The sequence below is a fragment of the Ambystoma mexicanum genome, chromosome 13, assembly GCF_040938575.1.
Source record: "Ambystoma mexicanum isolate Mex_15411 chromosome 13, UKY_AmexF1_1, whole genome shotgun sequence".
Taxonomy (NCBI): Eukaryota; Metazoa; Chordata; class Amphibia; order Caudata; family Ambystomatidae; genus Ambystoma; species Ambystoma mexicanum.
Window position 1 is genome coordinate 239951875 of NC_090938.1, and position 12271 is coordinate 239964145.

The window sequence follows — 12271 nt, forward strand, 5'->3', positions numbered from 1 at the left end:
ACCGCCAATGGGGAGATGTTTCTCCAATTGCACAATAACAGAACTGCACTGCTTCTCTGCACAGTGGTAGTGACCCTACACCTCCTCTCTTGTTGTGGTAGTACATGGCCACTGTGTTGTCCGTCATTATCAGGACATTATTCCCCCACACAGAGGGCAGAAAGGCCTTCAGAACTAGTTTGATTGCCCTCAACTCCAAATGATTAATAACTAGTTTAGACTCTGATGGAGACCAACTACCTCTGAATGTCAGATCGTTGGTGTGGGCTCCCCAAAGCGTGATTGAGGCGTCCATCACTACTGTTATCACCAGCCATCATTGCCAAAAAAGTTTTCCCTTCACAATGTACTGTCCTCGCAGCACACCAAAGAAGATCCTGTGCGACCGAGCTTTGAAACTGAAGTAGGTCCGACATCTTTTCTGAGAACTGGGACCATTCAGTTCTGCGAGCCCATTGAAGGGATCTTATTCTCAGGCGGGCCTCCGGCACTAGAAAAATGCAGGATGCCATGAGGCCGAGCAAACTCAAAAAATAGAAGGCCGGGAGACGATGGACACTCTGAAATTTGGTGACCATCTGTAGAATGTCTTGAGCCCTCACCTCGGGTGGCGAGGTCTTTCCCAAGGATGTATCCAGGACAGCTCCAATGAACTTGAGCTTTTGAGAAGGTGTCATATGGGACATCTTGTAATTGAGGGAGAAGAGAGTGGCAGGAGATGTTGAGATGATCCAGGACCTGTTCAGGAAAACGTGCCCTAATCAGCCAATTGTCCAGGTAGGGATAGATGTGAAGCCCCCCCCCCCCATCCGAGACCCGCGGCCAACACCGCCATCAGTTTGGTGAAAACCCTTGGGCAGAGGTTAGCCCGAATGGCAGAACTCGAAACTGACAATGAGAATCGCCAACTGCAAACTTCAGGTATTTTCTGTGCTTGAGATGGATTGGCACATGAAAATAAGCATCCTGAAGATCCAATGACACCATCCAATCCTGGAGTTGGAGGGCCTGAAGGATCTGAGAAAGTGTGACCATCTTGAACTTGTCCTTCCTGAGGAACTTGTTCAAGTATCTCAAGTCCAAGATGGGTTTCAGTCCTCCGTCTTTCTTGGGTATTAGAAAATAAGGGGATTACCATCCCTTGTTCCTCTCCCCTACATGCACTGGTTCTATAGCGCCTTTCTCTAGCAGGGATAAAATTGGTGTCATTAATCGAAGCAGCTAGATCTGAAATTATACAGTATGTAGTACATTGGCATTATACCAACACTAATTTCAACAGTGAGATTGAGCAAGACCCATCATGTAAAACATCGAGATTTCACACACAATGTATGGAGAAAGAAAGTATATGTCATTTCAGTTACCATGACACAGTAGCCTAAGACTTAAAATGTATTACATCTATAATACATCAACTAATGTCTGGAGGGAGATGGCACATGGTGTTGTAAACACTGCAATCCAGAAGCGTAAAACACCATCCAATTGTAAAATGCTAAATTGTACCAGCATCTGAATCAGTAATATACTCTGCATATGACCTTAAGCAGTTTGGTAGAAAATACTGTTTGATGTCATCACTATCCGATAACGTGATGTCGAAGCAATTGTATTACTAATGCTGCCTAGGGATACCAATTACCTGTTGCACAGGTAAATTGCACTTCAAATGTATTACATCGAAAATACACCAACTAATGTATGGAGGGAGATGGCAGATGTTGTTGTAAACACCGCTATACAGAAGCGTAAAACACCATCCAGTTGTAAAATCCTATCTAAGTTGTACCAGCATCTGAATGAGTAATATACTTTGCATATGACCTTAAGCAGAATGGTAGAAAACACTGCTTGATGTCATCACTATCCCATATTAAAGGACCCCATTGACACCCTGGCCCCTGCTCTGGCTGACTTCTGCAACCACTCCTTCGCCACTGGGGTCTTCCCTTCCCCCCTGAAGCACTCCCTTTTGCATCCTCTTCTTAAGAAACCCTGTGCATACCCGTCCTGCCTGGCTAACTACTGCCCAATCTCTATCACTCCTTTTCTGAGCAAACTCCTGGAAAAGCTAGCCACCTCCCAGCTTAATCTCCACACTGAATCTCTTGGTTGTCTCCATGACCATCAGTCTGGCTTCAGAGCTGCAAGAAGCACAAAAACTGCTCTCCTGAACATCTGTGAAGACCTGCTCTCAAACCTCGATTCCAACACCCTCTGTGTCCTCATCTTGCTTGATCTCTCTTCTGCCTTTGACACGGTCAACCATGCCATCCTCCTCAACCGTCTCCGTGATAACCTGGGTATCACTGATCAGGCCTTGGCTTGGCTGACCTCTTTCCTCTAGAATCAACCCTCCCAGGTCCAACTTGGGTCCTTACGCTCCTCCATCTCTACCTCTGCCTGTGGTGTTCCCCAGGGGTCTAACCTCTCTACCTGGCTGTTCAACCAATACCTGGCACTTCTTGCCCAACGCATTGCCACTCTCTGCCCCAATTTTCAGTGCTATGCGGATGACACTAAACTCATTATCAGGATCCATTCCACCACTTCTTCTCCTTCCATCATCTCTGACTGACTGTCTGCTATCCAGGAGTGGTGTGCCGCCAATGATCTCTGCCTTAATGCCAGTAAGACTGAGATTCTCCTCATCAGCACACCTTCTCCCTCCTTTCCTGTCACTCTCTGGCCGGCGTCTTTTGGCCCTCTTCCTGCTCCTACCTGTAAGGCGAAAAACCTAGGGGTCATCTTCGACTCTACACTCTCCTTCTCTCCTCCCATCTCTGACGTCTCTAAGAAGTCACACTACCAGCTGCACCTCCTCAGAGGTATTCTCCCTTTCCTCTCTTTCCCCGGAAGCTCACTGTCTCCAGAGCTCTGGTTCTCTCTAGGCTGGACTACTGCAACAGCCTCTTGCGAAATCTGCCTGCTTCTACTTTCCGCCCTCTGCAAATCATCCAGAACAGGACTGCGAGCCTTGTCCTTGGCTTCAAGCCCAGGGATCGTGTCTCTCCAGGACTCAAATCTCTGTAGTGGCTCCCAGTGGCTCGAGGATTAAGTTCAAAACCCTCTGCATTGTCCACAAGGCCTTCTGGGGCCTCGGGCATCAATACCTTCAACTCTCTCTTCCTTAGTATGTTCCTTCTCAAGCTCTTCGCTCATCCGCCTCCAACTCCCTAAGGGTCATTCGCTTCTCCAAGCAACAAGTTGGTGGTAGATCTCTTTCTTCGGCTGGGGCCTCCCCCTGGAACAGCCTCCTTGAAACTTGAGGAGAACCATCTCCGGTTCCGGAAGCACCTCAAAACCCTTTTCTTCGCTTCAGCTTTCTCTCCTCCTCTCCCATGCTGAACTCCTGGCTGAAACTGCACTGGTCACCCGGCCAACCCTCTGATCTCAGGCCCAGGTCCCCCACCCCGCCAACTGCACACCTACACTGACTCCCTGGCAACCCCTACACTTGGGACTGCTTCTGTATCCCTATAGTCCCCTACCAGCACTTGACACCTGATGCCTACATGTACCCTTGCACTTGCCACAAGCTGGCCTCACTTTTTACTTATTGCTTTTATTTATTCTATTTATTTTTTACTGTCAATCCCATGTACTGCATTGCCTTTTCCCCCTTCCGCCCGCACTTTTCCCCTTCCCCCTTCCCCTGCACTTGCACAATCTCAATGTCACAGAGGCCTAGTAAGATCGTTGTCTCTGTCTTCTCTCTGTTCCCCCCCTGCCTCTTCGTGCCTTGAAACACTTGTGTATAGGCGCGTTATAAATGCCATATCATTTCATATCATAACTGTTGTAATGTAGCTTGCAAGGCAATGATAATAAGCATTGTAGGTGCTGATCTGCAATGCTGCTCATGGCTGGAATGTTGGTAGGTCATCAGCTATTGTTATTGTTCTAAATGTAATGCACAGTGATGTTGTACTTGTTTATTTTCTGTTGGAGTTCCATGTGTGTCAGTTGTTGTTAGCTCTCCTTGGTAGTGCTGTGCTGGCATTGCTGGGAGTCTTATTAGCTGTTATGATCTTAAATAAAGCTCATATCACTTCCATGAGCGTGTGGATTCCTTCCACTTAACATTGGCGACGAGGATCTTGAGAAACCGCCCCCCAGCGAAGCAAGAAGAGCGGAGGAGAAGAGGTAGCGAGATAAATCGTTACCCCAGCCATTGCTTCCTATGTGCAACGGCTGCCGCTCCGCTAATCCTAGCGTGTTAGCGGGCAGCTGAGAAATATATTGCCAGTACTACTCACTTCATGAAAGCCTCTCCGTCCCTCCCCTTGGGCATTGTAGCGGCCAACGCATACCAGAAAGTAACGCTGTGATCCCTGCGCTCACCCTGCGTCTGACTCTGTAGTGTTTTCCCAAGCGCGATCATCCTGTCCCGCACCTGGAGGGACCAGAGTCATCCAGAGGTCTCTCTCTCTCCAATTCAGTGCGCGATCCTGGACCAAGCATGCATTTCCTCAACAGGTGCGGCTGGAGTCGCTCAGAAGTTGCCGGCTTACGCCCCGCCCTTAGAGCTACAAAAGAACCGTAATACACGTTGTAGCTGCGCATACGTCCACATGCTGCAGCAATGAGGCATTGAATTTCACCCGATAGCGGCGCAAGTTCGTTTGAAAGCAAGAAGCCCATCCAGGCGATCTTGTGGAAAGCTTAAAGTACTCTACAAGGAGAGGGTGAAGAGAAGTCGAAGAAAGGAAAGCAGAGACTGGCTGAAAGGGAAAAAGGAGGGGAAGAGTAAGCAGTACAAAGGAGAGAGAGAGAGGGTGAAGAGGTGCAGGGGAAGAAGAGAGAAAGAGAGCGAGGGTCATGTGAAGCCCAGGAGGAGAAGAGAAGAGAAAGGGATGATGAGAAGAGAAGAGAAAGAGAGGAATAGATGAAATAAAGGTAGAAGAAGAATAACAGTAACAAAGAGAGAAGGAGATCCAGAAAATGATTCTGCGAAGAAGATAATTATGAACAGAAAAGCAATAACATATGGAAGGATTGCCAAAGCAGAGACCAGTTACTTGACATGGCAAAATGGCTATGTCAAATGTTAGTGGTCCTCCAATGTTCATACCTGTCCCTGGGCCAACAAAAATCAAGTGGGCAGAGTGGGAGAAAGGATTTCTGCATTATTTAAAAGCAGTAGGTGGAAATTCCTTCTCTAATGACAGGAAGCTCACTCTTTTAATGCATCACCTAGGATATGAAGGACAAAGAGTCTTTGAAACTCTTCCGGTGAGTGCTAGTGAAGGGGAGGGTGATTCCATAAATGATCTAGAAAGTGGGTTTGCCAAGTTGGATGCTCACCTTAACCCCAGAACATGTACCATTCTGGAACGTTACAATTTCCGGATGAAAGTTCAGGAACCGGTAGAATCGGTAGAGGAGTATGTGAATGCTCTTCGTCAGTTAGCATCATCCTGCAAATTTCAGGGATCTTATGATGAACATTTGAGAGACCAATTTATGACGCACTGTAGCCCGGACCGAATACGAGAAGAGCTGTGGCTTAAGGATGAGCCAGCCTTAGATGAAGTGTTGAACATTGCCCGCAGAGTAGAACACGTGTTAGCGTGCATAGGAAAACTGTCAATGAAAGAGATTAATGAGCCAAAGTCAGAAGTTTTAAGTGTGAGTGAGCCTAAAAACAAGAGGAAGGTGAAAGACAAGGAAAAGCAAATACCTTGCAGAAACATTGACATGGAAGTGAACTGACAGAAGAGCGAAAGAGGTAGTAGAGAGGAAGGCTTGTGCTATCGTTGCGCAAGTAGCACCCATTTTGCTGCATCATTTACATGTCCTGGGAGAAAAATTACATGCTCAAAGTGCAAGAGGAAAGGACATTTTGCAAATTGGTGCAAAAACTATACGTTTTACTAGAGGAAGGTTTTATATGTTAATGAGGAAGAGGCTCGAAGGTCGTCAGATGAAGAAGTTGATTATCCAGTGGAAAACATGACTGTTAACACCATGAGTGTTGTGCATGGGAATGATGATGGGGATTGTGAACATCCCTATGCAAATGTGAAAATCAATGATACGGATGTATGAATGATGGTAGATTCTGGATCAAAGATTACTTTGATGTTCAGGGAAGTATTTGAAAGGGATATGAAAGGTGACGCCCAGAGCTTGTTGAAACCTGATATCCGGCCTGGGGGGAATAATCACAATATTATTGAGTTGTTGGAATATGTGATAGGGCAGTTTAAGTTTAAAGGGTGCAAGTGTGAAGGTAAGGTGAATGTAGCTAAGAAGGGCCTTACATTGTTGGGCTGGAGGGAGCAAAAGAATCTGAAGATAAGGTTGGATCCTAAAGAGACAGAGCAACTGCTGCATATTGGCAGTGCCGCTGTGAGTAGACACCCCATGGTGTTTAGAAAGGGAGTTGGAAAGATCAAAGGTGTCCAACACCAGATCGTACAGAGAAGAGGGAGTGTGCCAATTGTAGCCAAATTGAGGCCCGTACCCCTGACAGTAAGGGAAGGCGTTAAGAGGGAGGTAGAGAAACTATTGGAATATGGTATTATTGAGAGAGCGGGAGGGATAGATTGGTCTTCTCCTTTGGTGGTGGTTAAGAAGAGCTCGGGTGAGCTACGTTTATGTGTTGATTTACATCAACTCAATAAGTGTATGTTAGCAGTCCGCCATCCACTCCCAAACATGTGAGAAATGCTAGCAAGAGTTGGTCGTAAGAGGGTATTTTCCAAACTGGATATGGCCTCAGCGTACCACCAGGTGGAATTGGAAGAGAGGTCACACAAGCTGACAGTGTTCATTACTCATGAGGGGCTGTTTCAATTTAGATGCCTGCCTTTTGGACTTGTGTCAGCATCAGCAGTATTCCAAAAGGTCATGGAAAGATTGGTAGGTAGAATGAGTAGCATATTTTGTTTCCAGGATGATGTGCTCGTGTGTGGAAGGACGGAAGAGGAGCACAATGAGAGACTTGAAAAAGTGTTACAGATTTTTGATAAAAGTGGCATTGTATTGAGAGAGGAGAAGTGCGAGTTTGGGGTCACCAAGGTTGAATACTTGGGGCACGAGGTATCTGCTGATGGTGTGAGATAAAAGGAGAGCCTAGTAAATGCCATAAAGGAAATCAAATCCCAGGAGGATAAAGTACAATTGAGGGCATTCCTTGGAATGACAGAGTTCTATCAGAAATGTGTACGTAATTATGCTTGTAAAATAGTGGAACTGAGGAAACAGTTGAGGAAAGGATGTGAATTTGTGTGGTCTACTAAATGTGAAGAAGAGTTTGAGAATTTGAAGAATGAGATAGATCTGGCTCGTCCTCTTGGGCATTTTGACACAAGACGTCAGAGTACAATCATCGTAGATGCTTCGGAAAGGGGTCTTGGTGCTGTTTTGTCCCAGGTGGATGATGGGGGAGTAGAAAGTATTATTGCTCATGCATCCCAGGGTTTCAGGGGTGCCGAGACGCTCTACTCAGTTTTGGAGCAAGAGGCCCTAGCATGTTATTGGGCAAAGGAGAGGTTTGGAAACTTTGTGTGGGGCACCAATTTTGTTTTATGTACAGATCACAAACTTTTAAAGGAAGCTGGATGGATTACACGGATGCAGTGTCAAAGTTTTGTAGTTGAGGTTGTTCCGGGTAAGAAGAACATTTTAGCTGATAGCTTATCCAGATTGAGAGTGAGTAATCATAATGATGTGGAGGGTGAAAACATGGAAATAGTGTTTGTGAACACTAATGGGATCGTTACTAAAGAGGAGTGGCTGGAAGAGTTTGGTAAGTATCCCATTCTTGATCTGGTGAAGGCGTATGTAGAGTCAGATGTGTGGCCAAGAAGAGCGGACGTTAGTCAGGAGCTCAAACAATTTTGAGAAGTGAGAAATGAACTGAGTGTGGTAGATGGTGTCACGTTCAGATGGTAGCGTACTGTGGTTCCAAAAGAGATTTGCAACAGGGTCATAGATTTAGCCCATGGAAGACACATAGGAATTACCAAAACAAAGGGTGTGTTGCGAAATGACTACTGGTGGCCCGGCTTTGACAGGTGTGCTGTAAAACTGGAAAAGGAGAAGAGACGAGAAAACAACCCTTGGTGGAGGTTCATGTGCCAACAGGGGTCTGGAAAGAGTTGGCAATGGATATCCTAGCTCCAGTTGATTTGTGGTATGGAGGAGGAAGATTTGTGGTGGTATTATTGATTTGTTTTCTCGCTGGTGTGAATTCAGTATTGTGAGGGAGGTTTCTGGTGAAGTCATGGTAAGGGAGATTCAAGAGGTGTTTGCTAGGGAAGGAATTCCTGAAATCATGTTAACAGACAATGGTCCCCGATTTACAGGTGGGTGTTTTGAGAAGTATTTCAAGAAATGTGGTGTGAGGCATAATAAAACATCTCTTTATCATCCTGAGTCGAATGGGTGTGTTGAGAGTGTAAACAGATGTATCATGGAAAGTTTACGTCTTGCTGTGGAAACAGGGTGTGACAAGAAAGTGGCAATACAGGAGAGAATGTTTGCGTTGTGTATGTCTCAGCATGCTATTACGAGTATAAGTCCATTTGAGCTACTGAGAGGTCGTAAACCCAACACTGTAGTTAGCCCGCCATGGTTGGGTAGGAGCAGGGAGAGTGACTATGTGGTGGATGGTGTTAGAAGAGAGTTGAAGAAGAAGAAGGAAGAATGGGAAGCCCGCAAGAATGTAAAAGAGGTAAGAAAGAATTGAGGGTTGAATGTGGAGACATGATAAGAATAAAGAAGGGTTTGGTGAAGAGAGAAAGGGGGAGTCCCTATACTCGGATCCTGTGTGGGTCGTGGCGGTGATGTGAGGTGCTATTCGTGTGGTAGGAGGTCAGGTGTGGAGTAAGGATACAATAGCCATTGTGAGAAGAGGCAGAGAGTTGGAGTGTTGTGAGTGTTGTATGGTTGTTTGATTTCTGTAAATGATGCTTTATATAAATGAACGGAGGGAGATGTGGTGTAATGTAGCTTGCAAGGCAATGATAATGAGCACTGTAGGTGCTGATCTGCAATGCTGCTGATGGCTGGAATGTTGGTAGGTCATCAGCTATTGTTATTGTTCTAAATGTAATGCACAGTGATGATGTACTTGTTTATTTTCTGTTGGAGTTCCATTTGTGTCAGTTGTTGTTAGCACTCCTTGGTGGTGCTGTGCTGGCATTGTTGGGGGTCTTATTTGCAGTTATTATCTTAAATAAAGTTGATATCACTTCCATGAGCGCGTGTATTCCTTCCACTTAACAATAACGTGATGTCGAAGCAATTGTATTACTAATGCCACCCAGGGATACCAATTACCTCTTGCACATTTTGCATTAACGACATATGAATGCAAAATACTACCCAAGTGTAAAATACTGAGTAAGTTATTCCAGCGTCTGAATTAGTAGTATATCCCACGTGAAATCTTAAGGAGTATGGTTGACAGTACTGTTTTATTTTTGCATTATTATTCTTGAATGTGATGTAGAAGAAATTGTATGATTATTAATGTCACATAGTAATGCCGATTACTCGTCACACAGTGCTGAGGCACCGTAGGAATTATTAGGAATGAACATAGTTGTACCTTCCCATAGACATTAACGCACTACACTCCCACTAGGGTGAAAACTTCAGAAATGACGATCAGAAGCATTATTTGGCTGTGGAACTAATAACAGAGGGTTATACATGCAGGTAATACATACATTTTTATTTTTAGATTTGTACAACTTAAACCAGAAATGACGGCCTCAGCGTGCAAATACATTAGTATTTGACTTGTCCTAGAACTTCAATTCCCATAATTCTCACCTATCAACACACGTAACGACAGGATGTCATCACGTCCTATAAACACTTAACCATTGGCTTGTAACGATTAACATTACGGCAGAACCTCGCATTACACGGCTTTGATACCAAGACATGGATTTGTAGAGTCCCTGTTTGATAACAGATGATCGCCACAACAGGATCATTAAAATCGTAAGTCCATAATCTTTAGATTTAATAAACCAGCCACAGATAAATTTGTAGAATTATAGAACACAGACTAAACATTGCGTTCGCTTGTCTCGCATACGCACGCAGACATTGCAGATAGAGGATTAACCTTTCGATTCCCGTGGTGATTCGAAGTCAGAACAAGTGACTGCAAAACATGTAAGTCATTGTAGTATCACAATGGGGAAATGGACAATACACAAAGTAAGTTATAATGGCTTATAAATATATTTATTATATACGAGATACATCAGTATTATAAGTAGGGAAAGAGGAGGGAGTCTGCTCAAGCCAGCAGATTCAAATAACTGTTGTCCTTCAACTCGAGTTCTATATTCCAGAACTCGCAAAGCTTGTGACAACTCCACCAATGAGATGTGACATGTGAAACCATGGTGAAGTCAGGCATGTCTCTATTCCGCCAGGCAAGATTCCTTTCACTTAGCTGAGCTACTACACATCTCCCTTCCTTTACAATGTTCTGGAAACAATAGTCTGATGACGCAACAAAAAAATAAAAATTGAAAAGTCACACGAAAATGAAAAGTCACACATAGTCCTCCATCCGTTTCGGTAGGCGATATGGTCTTTCCCATCTGGAATTGCATCCAACATCTCTGGGATTAACTGAAAAGGAACCATCTTTTGATCTGTTTTTAACAACAGGTGTACATTTCCTCTTCCCCACATCCATCCCCACATTTTCCACCTTTCACACCCAAACTGACGTTCTCATTGCCATTCTTGTTAAGCTTGCTGTCCTCACATACACAAATCCTCTCAACATTCCAGACCCTTCCATCCTCCGTTCTAACTGCATGGCGAAATGCCTCTACTACTCTAATAGGCTTGGACCACTTACATGGGCCCACTCTAAGGGCAAGAGGAAGTAGTATCCTAACAAACTTGCCCACAACTATGGCCATATCATAATTGTTATTGCGTGCTTTCTTATCAAAAACAAGCTTGTTCTTCCTTTGAACCTCTCTGATCTTGTCACATACTGTACCCAAGTCCACGATCCCATGATATGGCTACGCTCCTGCGTGCAAGCACCAGCAGGATGACTGCAAGTTTCTTTGTCGCAGGTGATAGATGCCTCTTCAGGCCGAGTAGGGCCACCGCAGAGATGGGTGATGGGTCCTCTCCAATTATTGCAGACGTTGTCTGAAGAACCTGGGCCCAGACCGGGACACCACAGGGAATTCCCAGGCTATATGGAGAAAGTCTGCTGTTGGGGAGCCACAGCTCTCACACAAGGCCACTGATTCTGGTCGTTGTATTCAATTTTGTTTTCAGTCTGTAGCAACTATGGCGAGCTTCCTAGAATCTTAAATAATTTGCTAAGGGTTTTTTTGTTTTTTTGTTTGCTGCACCTGGTGCTTGTGACATTGCGTCTGACCAGTATCAAGTATTAGAAGCTTACAAATAATCACAATACTCCGTTTGGTGTGCTCCAAAATTTTTATTTATCTCATGCAATTGTAATTCATTGACATGCATCCCTTATATAATCAAATCAAAAGTATTATTCACCAGTATTATTAGCCGGTCAAGTGGCACAGCGAGTAGAGCGCCCGCTTTGACACCCGTGCAGAGCCTGTTAACGCAGGTTCGAATCCCGGCGGGGCCAAACTCAGCCTTTCATCCTTCCGAGGTCGATAAATGAGCACCACACACCGTGGGTAATAATAAGCAGCGCTCAGATACCTGAGGGTTTGTAGCGCTATATAAAAGCCTAATTATTATTATTATTTATTATTATTCTCTAATCCCTTACCTTTGTTGTCTAACCACGCAGGAGCCAATTTAGTATTGGCCTTCCTCCCTCTACTGAGTTCGAAAGGCGAAAGACCTGTACTGGAATGTGGTGTGAAGCGATGGGCAATCACCCTTTCTCTGACTGCTTCCTCCCAGTTGATACCATTGGACCAAGCCATTCTGATCGTCTCCTTCAATATCTTATTGAAACGTTCAACCATCCCGTTGGTCTGGGAGTGGTAAATAGAGCTTATTCTATGCTCAATAGAATATTTACTACAAAAATCAGCCACCTCCTTGGATTTAAATTGAGTACCATTATCAGAAAGAATGCTCCCTGGGTACCCTTCCCTCTCACAGATGGTAGATAGAAAATCAATTACTGTTTTCCCTGTAATACTAGATGCAATAAACCCTTCCACCCACCTGGTGAGGAGATCTATAATCACCAAACAATACCTTTGCACTCCATTATTACACACTGTGCCTAAAATATCCTGAGCTGAGGTACTACAGTCTTGTCTGC

At 44.7% G+C, this 12271-nt stretch overlaps 1 protein-coding gene and 1 long non-coding RNA gene across 4 annotated transcripts in view; one reads left to right on the plus strand and one right to left on the minus strand.

Moving 5' to 3' along the window:
• Positions 1-12271, minus strand: part of TMEM253 (transmembrane protein 253) — a 594226-nt gene that overhangs the window by 444395 nt on the left and 137560 nt on the right. The window lies entirely within an intron of this gene.
• Positions 9869-12271, plus strand: part of LOC138521136 (uncharacterized) — a 64718-nt gene continuing 62315 nt past the window's right edge. The window contains exon 1 of the long non-coding RNA XR_011282950.1: positions 9869-9966. This is a non-coding gene — a long non-coding RNA (uncharacterized lncRNA). The remainder of the gene's footprint in view (positions 9967-12271) is intronic.